The sequence below is a fragment of the Linepithema humile genome, chromosome 2 (genome assembly GCF_040581485.1).
Source record: "Linepithema humile isolate Giens D197 chromosome 2, Lhum_UNIL_v1.0, whole genome shotgun sequence".
NCBI classification, from domain to species: domain Eukaryota; kingdom Metazoa; phylum Arthropoda; class Insecta; order Hymenoptera; family Formicidae; genus Linepithema; species Linepithema humile.
In genome coordinates this window covers 9938330-9947192 of record NC_090129.1, presented here as the reverse complement: position 1 = coordinate 9947192, position 8863 = coordinate 9938330, and the positions used below count along the sequence as shown (strand labels likewise).

The following is an 8863-nucleotide window of genomic DNA, read 5'->3' as shown; positions in this document are numbered from 1 at the left end:
TTATAACATTAATTTTTATTGACATACTCTTAGGATAACATGTCTTTTAGAGCTATCAATTTTAGCTTTTTATAAAAATTTAACGATTTTAATACACCGAATAAGAGCAGCGCGAATTGCGCACTGCATAATAAAATGTTATGGAACCATTAAAATTGGGCTGAAAAGTCTAATGTAAAAAATATTCTTGTCCGACTATTTTTACATACGTGTGCGTCCAATATCGGTATAACAGATGAAAAAATAACAGAAGATTAGTTCCAGGATAATATCAGAGAGGCGCTATACAATAATATGCGAATATATACACGCACCACACATACGCATACACAATACATTCATACTTAGATTATGACTTATGCCGATAATATCACTCTAATTTTTAGTTCCATCGAAATGATGGCGCTTTCGCGTCGGAGTTCGTTAGGCACTCCAGCATCCTCTTAAATGTAAAATTTTTAAAAGGCGTTGCGTTGTAACTTCTAGATCGTTTAACGAAAAATTGTTTATTTATTTTCTATACTACTGAAGATGGCCTAAGCCGAAAGCCGAAACGTCTGTGATTTTTCAATATGATGTAAATCAGTGCTCGGAATTATCTTAGCATTTCAGTCGATTCTCGTAGTTGACGGACGACTCCTTTCCTCTCCTTACCGCGCGCGACATAGCCGCTTCAACCAGCGCCGCCGAGTGTCAAGAACGATACTATTCAATTAATGATTAGGTTCTCCTCCCTTTATTAATAAAATTTTCAAAATGTATTAAAAATAATTTTTTTTTATTTTTTAATTTATTATGGAAATATTTTAATAAATTTCCACGTCAGGTACAATTGCTGATGCGTTTTTTTTTAGAGCGGTCGCCACAGTGGACCTGGGGAACATTTAAAAAATTTTGATAATAGAGGGAGAAGAATCTAATCATAAATTGGTTAGTATAGCTCCTGAGCTGAGCGTCTTTAGTCCTAGCGCTGCGGCGCGCTCGGTAAAGAGAGGAAAGAAGGCATCAATCACGAGAATCGGCTAAAATGCTGAGATAATTCCAAGCACTGATGTAAATAATTTCGAGCATTAAATTCTAACTGTAAATTTTATTAGCTTATGTAACAAAATTATAATTAGTTATTTAAATAATTACAAAAACGTATTAGGTAAAACATATGTAGATCACCAGATTTTCCACTTATATATATATATATATATATATATATATATATATGTAAAAAAATTTAAATATTAGGTAAGCAATTTTATAATTGTTCTATATATATAAATTATAAACTTGCACAACAGTATCTAACAGTGTAAATCGTCGCCAAATTCGTGCTAAAGATTATTGTGTATTTGCAAAATGTAATATTGCCGAGCGGCGCATTCAGGATATTTTTTCGCGGTGCAGAGGGGAGAGGAAAAAGTGGGGTTAAAAAGTCACACACACAAAATGAGACAGTATGACCAAAAGTTAGAATAATTTTATATTGCACACTAAAAATATAAAAATGTTACATCGTTTAATAAAAAATACTATTTATTTTTATAGTAGCATAATTATAAATTCATATCGAGTTTTCTTGGTTTTTGTTAAATAAAAAATCAAATTAAATAAAAAATCAAATTAACTGGATTGCTTAAATAATCAGAAAATTTGTCTACAAATGGCTACAAGATGTTTCTTAAGTAATTTATTTAAATCCTTTCACAATATGAATATCTTAAAGTAGATATTACGTTCGAACAGCAGTATAGCTGGAGAAGCTATCATAATTATTTGTGTGCAAGAATATCGGTTAAATTCGATAATCATACAAAATTTTTCAAATGTTTGCAGTTATCAAAAATCTGTAAAAACAAAATATTTGAGCGACATATTTTTTAATCATTAAGTCAAATTATAATTGTAGAAATTAAAACAGTTTGAACAAATTTGAAAATAATTGTAATTTAAACAGATTTCTCAAATTGCACATAATAATTTAGTATAATTAATAGTATAATTATAATTAGAGACTGAGGGTGGATGTTAATACATGGCATCTGATAATCATTATTATACTTCAAATACATAAGCATTAAATTATAAAACAATGACGCTTTATTTAACTATTCTGTACAAACATGTAGTATGCCCGTAGAAAATAAACAAAACTTGTTTAAATGAAAAAACTTTTGGCACACATAAATTTAAGAAGCATTAAAAAAAAAGTAAAATTTTAATTTGCTTGCAATTAATTTTTAAAAAAATATTCTTTTTCGTATATTTGTGTATAAATTTTCAATGTTACATTTATGTAATGAATTATTATAATTTCCTCGATATATGAAATATTTAGCAATGTAAAAATTATACGTTATTTTTTTCTTTAATATTTTATTAAGTTTGTTCTGGAGTAACACAAAAAGTTGATTTTTCAAAGAACTTGATTTTTCTGCGAAATATTCAATTATTGTTTTCTATAAGAAATGCGAAATAGATTTTTTCAATTTACTCAAGCGCCACCTAATTTAATATAATATTGTTTTTTAACGTTATTGATTGTTTTGTAACGTTAATGATCATCTGATAATGTAATCGTGCAGTCTCTGCAGAGTAAAAGTCATATAGCGATCCGTTCTTACACAGAGATTTTCAAACGGTAAGAGGGGTTTCCTGCTTTCTAGTAGAGATCCGCGAAAGATTGCATTGTAAAAAAATTCGATAAATTTTAATAACGCAAAGCAGATATTAAAATACATGTTAAAGTAAATTAATAACAAAAACTTATAAAATTATTTTTGAAAAATTGTATGTCTTATTTGTGTAATCTGATCAAATATTTTTCCAATGACGATAAATTTTTCGAGCATCTTGCTAAATAAAATAAATTTATCATTAAAAAATAATTTTGTAAAACTAAAATAGTATAAAATAAATAAAAAAATAAAATTTAAATAATAATAATAACATTATATTAATAAAATACGTTATAAAATAAAAAATAGACGTTGATAAATTTTTAATATGTGAATCACATTAGTATCCTATTGGCTACATATTAAAATTAATCGTATTATTGACGACTTAATTTATTTTAATTAAATTATATTTTTACTATCTTTCCGTATAGGAAATAAAAATTAAAATTCAGTTAAGAATAAAACCAAAAATACAATACAACTGTGAAACGGCAATAGTCATTTAAGTTTATCATAAACTTATTTAATAAATATAGCTCTTTAAATTAATACATTAATCATAAATTTATTACAGGAGCTGGTAGAGCTAAACGCCAGAATTTAATGCTCGCAATTATTATTTACATTATATAAAAAAACCACAGACGTTTCGGCCTTGGGCTTAGGCCATCTTCAGTGTCGAAGGTAAACAAACAATTTTTGATAAACGATCTAGAAGTCACAACGCAACGCTTTTTAAAAATTTTACATTTAACACTACTTAATATATGTAATATATTTCATAACTGATTTTAATATTTAAAATCATACTTTGCTTACTTCAGAAATAATACGAAGATAAATACGTACAAATTTGATTATATTGGAATTTACCAAAATCGTAGAAATGTTAAATAAAATTCAGCTTAGTTAAAAACAAATCTTTTTGCAATTTTTCCTGTAATCGTTTTATCCGAGATTTGGTTTAAAACATTTTTAAATCAAATCATTTATTAAAGATGGAAAGTTGCAAGTAACAAATTACAATTCAATTTTTTAGAACAAAATACATTAAAATTAAAATTATTTATTGGTCTAATTTTTATCTCCAACTCATAAACTCTGGTCTTTAAAATCTAGTCCGATACGGATTTATTGAAACGTAATACAAAAATCTTTTATTGAGAAAACGATGAATTACAGTTTTATACATTTAAGTTCTTTAAACATCACTTGCGATTATAATTCAAGGAAATGATAATATCACATTGTAAATTATAAAAATTGATCAGTGATTATGCTGCTAGTTATGCACGTCTGTCTGCTAATGTTGTAAGTTAAAAACATAAATAAATTTTATAATTCTAACAAAATATTTTATAGGTATAGATACATATAAGGGCGTACTTTCGTATTTCTGCAATCAACATATACTGAAAGAAAGGTGTGTGATATTTAGATTATTGCATTTTATCATAATTATAATCGCGATACTCATTTTTATAGAAATTGTTAGTATAATGTTAGCAATGTAATAACCTTATACGTATTGTATTGCCGAAAAATAACCAACCATGTAGTTAGAACATTTATAAAAATATTCTTGGTGCCAAAAAGCAATATAAATAATGATTACTGCTATTTTTCTTTTCTCTCACAGTATCAGTTGCATTTTTCTCAATATCAATATATTCTACATTACAAATATTTCTTTGATATAATAATTATTTTAGATACAATTAATTAAATATAAAATATTTATTTAAACATTATTTGTTTAAAGAATCAGTTGTAACATGTCTCATACACATTGCCACTGCTATGCAAAGTGGCCGTGAGATGTCACCGCGTCTCTCGATATCTGTTGGTTAGATTTGACCGACGTATCAATATTTACATTTAAAAGAAAACTATATCATATTTCTTCCTTTATTTCCCTCTATCGGACACTTTTCGGTATAAAGGCTCCTGTATGTAAGACTCGTATTCAGTTATCTGCGTTTAGTCAGTTGAAACAGACACAATGTCAAAAATTATCGTAACTTGAGAGAATGTGTGGAAGCATTTTACACAAGTGGAAGCATTTTCCAACGTGAAATTTGGAGCAAAGTGCAAGATATGCAAAACAAGTTTCCAATACGTCATTTTTGATGGTTTAGTAAATCATTTACAATCATCGATACATGAAAATTATTTCATGAACGTAGTAGAAAGAAAGGTAAAATATGAAGCGTATTTATATTATGAAGATTATGATACTCCATCGCCAGATTGTTTACTTTGTAATGTATTTGTTGAATATGAAAATTTTATAAATCACATGAATGACTTTCATACTGCAAAAGAAAAGATACGTTACGAAGCGCGCCTTGCTAAAGAAAAATTTTACAAACATACTGATAACGATTTTAAGATAGAGTGCAATCTGATGAATTGTTCTACATTTATATGGCTTGATATTGCACCATCAGTAAAATATCATTACTCAAAGGAACATACAAAAGAATTGGAAAATATTGACACGGGCCGAATTTATGAGCCAACTAGAATCACAAATATACAAGAACTATGGAAAAATTACACAATTAATGAAAGAAATTTTGAAGCAAATTGCAAATTTCCAGGATGCAAATTTCAAGGATATTATATCGACACTACTTTGACAAACTTTTGTTTACATATACAGCAACATCATAAGGAAGTTTCTGACTACGAAAATTCACACGGAGGAGGATGCCCATGGAAATATTTCAAGTATCATGACAGAAACTTTTCAGAATGTGTTGTGTGTAAAAATAACACGACTGTACCTACTAGTGAGGATGACTTACAACATCATTTAGAAGTTGAACATCGTGACACAACTTTTGACTATAACGCCAATAATTGGGCATGGAAATACTGTAAAAAGAGTAATATTCTAGAAGTGCGATGTCATTTTTGTTTCGCCCCAACAGAAACTCTTGTTAACTTTATGAATTTAAACCACCATACTGAAAATAAACATTCGAAAGAGCCAACACAAACGAAAAGTGAGGATGAAATAGCTGAAGCGTCATGAAGCAAAGCACAGGAAAAAAAGAGTAAAGAAAAAAGTAAGTGACAGTAAGTTTAATTGAAACTATTATTAATTGAATTATATACGTGCATATAATTAATTTTTATTTTGTCGAGTCGCGTTTTAGTATAACAAACGCAAGCAATAGCTAGACAACTTGTTTTACAATCAAATATTTATAAATTTTATAGGTATATCCAAAGGTGAATGATAACTAACGGCAATCATGTAGCATGACAACCAGGCACCACGAGAAAAGGCGATCTTGACTTAGGTAATTGAAACAATTTAAAATATGCACAAAAAATAATGTATCTCTGACATGTAATAATTTGTTTTATGTTTATAAAATTATAAATTCGTTTATAAATTTACGTTTTATAAAAAAAACCAAGTTTCATTTTTGGAATTTATAAACTATATTTAATATATTTAATATATTTGATATATTTTGCTTATATGTAATCCGTCTTAAATTTATAAACTATGCTTATAGTTTCATAAAATAAAACAATTTTATAAACTAACAATCGACTTTTCGGTTCAGAGACAAAATTTTTTAATAAGTTATTCAGCACAATATTTTAGTTTAACTTTTATTTCTTAAAATTTTATGTGTACCTTGGTCGTACGTGTAGCCTGGACATTTATTGTACTTTAGGTTATTTAAATTTATTATGACTCCTTAGTTATTATTATAGTATTACAGGTTTTCGAACATATAATATTAATGTAATAATAATTATTGGTAAAATATGAGTATGACAGTTTTTGCAGTTATACTTAGCCTTTCGAATTGATAATGCTTTCAGTATAATAAAAAAATTAATTTGTCATAAACGAAATGCATGCTGTAACGCATGTAAGACGATTTCATTATAAAATTGAAAAATATTCAAGACAAATGCTTATTGTATCATCAGGCTATTTTATTAATAATTATTTATTCATTTGTACATTAATAAATCAGAAACTAACGTCTATTAGTTAAATTCGATAATCATACGAGATTTCTCAAATGTTTGTTGCTATCAAAAATCTGCAAAAACAAAATATTATAACGATACATCTTTTTAATTATTCTAATACGAAATATCATTGAAGAAATTAAAACGATTCAAACGACATTTAAATTAATCGTGTTTTAAAATTTATAATTATTTATGATTAAAGATAGAAACTGCGATTATGACACTTGATAAAATTAAAACTTAAACACATTGAGAGCATAATGTAAGCAAATGTAAAAATAATGTATTAATTCTCTAAAGTATTACAAGTATCTATAAAATTGCGTCATTTTATTATTTTAATATTACGCTTATGTAAAATTTTATAGATTACTTGCTTAATACTATAAATGCTTGCATGATGTTTAGTTTGCGGTACATAATTTTGAATATGGACATAACACATTTTTCAATTTATAGTAATTTAGTATAATAAATAGCATAATTATAATAAGACTGAATGTGGATGTTAATACATGTGATAATTATTGTTATACTTAAAATACATATGCATAAAAGAAAAATGCTTTATTTAATTATTCTATACCAAAATATTTAATATGCCCATAAAAAATAAAATAAATTTTTTTTAAGGGAAAAAATTTTGACCCACGAATAAATTTAAATGACATTAAAAGAAAGTAAAATTTTATTTTGCATGCAATTAAATATTTGAAAAATTATTTATCTTCGTGTATTCGTGTATAAGTTTTTAATGTTATGCTTACATAATGAATTAGTATAATTTCATCGATATACGAAATGTTTCGCAATGTAAAAATTATATATGTTATTTTTTCCTTCATATTCTATCAGTAACATTTGGCTCTGAAGTAACACAAACAGTTGATTTTTGTAAAAATCAATTTCAGCGAAATATTTTATCATTATCTTGAATAAGAAATGCGAGAATTTTTCAATTTACTCAAACGCTACCTGATTTAATATATTGATTCGTAACGTTAATGATCATTTGATAATGTAATCGTGCAGTCTCTGCAGAGTAAAAGTCAAATAACACCCCGCTCTTGCACAAAGAATTTCAAACGGTAAGAGGAGTTTTCTGCTTTCTAATAGAAATCCGCGAAAGATTGCATTGCAAAAAAATTCGATAAATTTTAATAACGCAAAGCAGATATTAAAATACATGTTAAAGTAAATTAATAACAAAAATTTATGAAATTATTTTAAAAAAGTTACATGCCTTATTTGTGTAATCTGATATAATATTTCTTCAATGACGATAAATTTCTTTTAAATTTTTTGAGCATCTTACTAAATAAAAGTAATTACTCATTAAAAAATTGTTTTTATCAAACCAAAATAGTATAAAATAACTATAAAAATAAAAGTTAAATAATGATAATAACATTATATTAATACAATATGTTATAAAATAAAAAATAGACGTTGGTAAATTTTGAATATGTCAATTACGTAAGTGTTCTAGTGTCTAAATATTAAAATACATCGTATTATTGAAGGCTTAATTTATTTTATTAAAATTATTTTTTTACTATTTTTCCGTATAAGAAGTAAAAATTAAAATTTAGTTAAAACTAAAAATTAAAAGTACAACTGTGAAACGGCAATAGTTATTTAAATTTATCATAAACTTATTTTATAAATATAGCTCTCTAAATTAATACATTAATCATAATTTTATTACATGAGCTGGTAGAGCTAGAAGCCAGAATTTAATGCTCGCAATTATTATTTACATTATACAGAAAAACCACAGACGTTTCGGCCTTGGGCTTAGGCCATCTTCAGTGTGGAAGATAAACAAACAAGTTTCGATAAACGATCTAAAAGTCACAACGCAACGCTTTTTAAAAATTTTACATTTAACACTACTTAATATATGTAATATATTTCATAACTGATTTTAATATTTAAAATCATACTTTGTTTACTTCAGAAATAATACGAAGATAAATACGTAAAAATTTGATAATATTAAAATTTACAAAAATCGTAGAAATATTAAATAAGAATCAGCTTAATTAAAGGCAAATCTTTCGCAATTTCTTCTGCAAATGTTTTATCCGATATTCGGTTTAAAACATTTTTTAATCAGATTATTTATTAAAGATGAGAAATTGCAAATAACAAATTACAATTCAATTTTTCAGAACAAAATG

General features: G+C 26.1%; 1 long non-coding RNA gene across 1 annotated transcript; it reads left to right on the top strand.

Annotated features, from left to right (window-relative positions):
• The first annotated feature begins 3930 nt into the window (after positions 1-3930).
• LOC136997742 (uncharacterized) lies at positions 3931-6971 on the top strand. The gene is made up of 2 exons (XR_010888361.1): positions 3931-5746; positions 5901-6971. It is a non-coding gene; the product is annotated as an uncharacterized lncRNA (long non-coding RNA).
• Positions 6972-8863: the final 1892 nt, after the last annotated feature.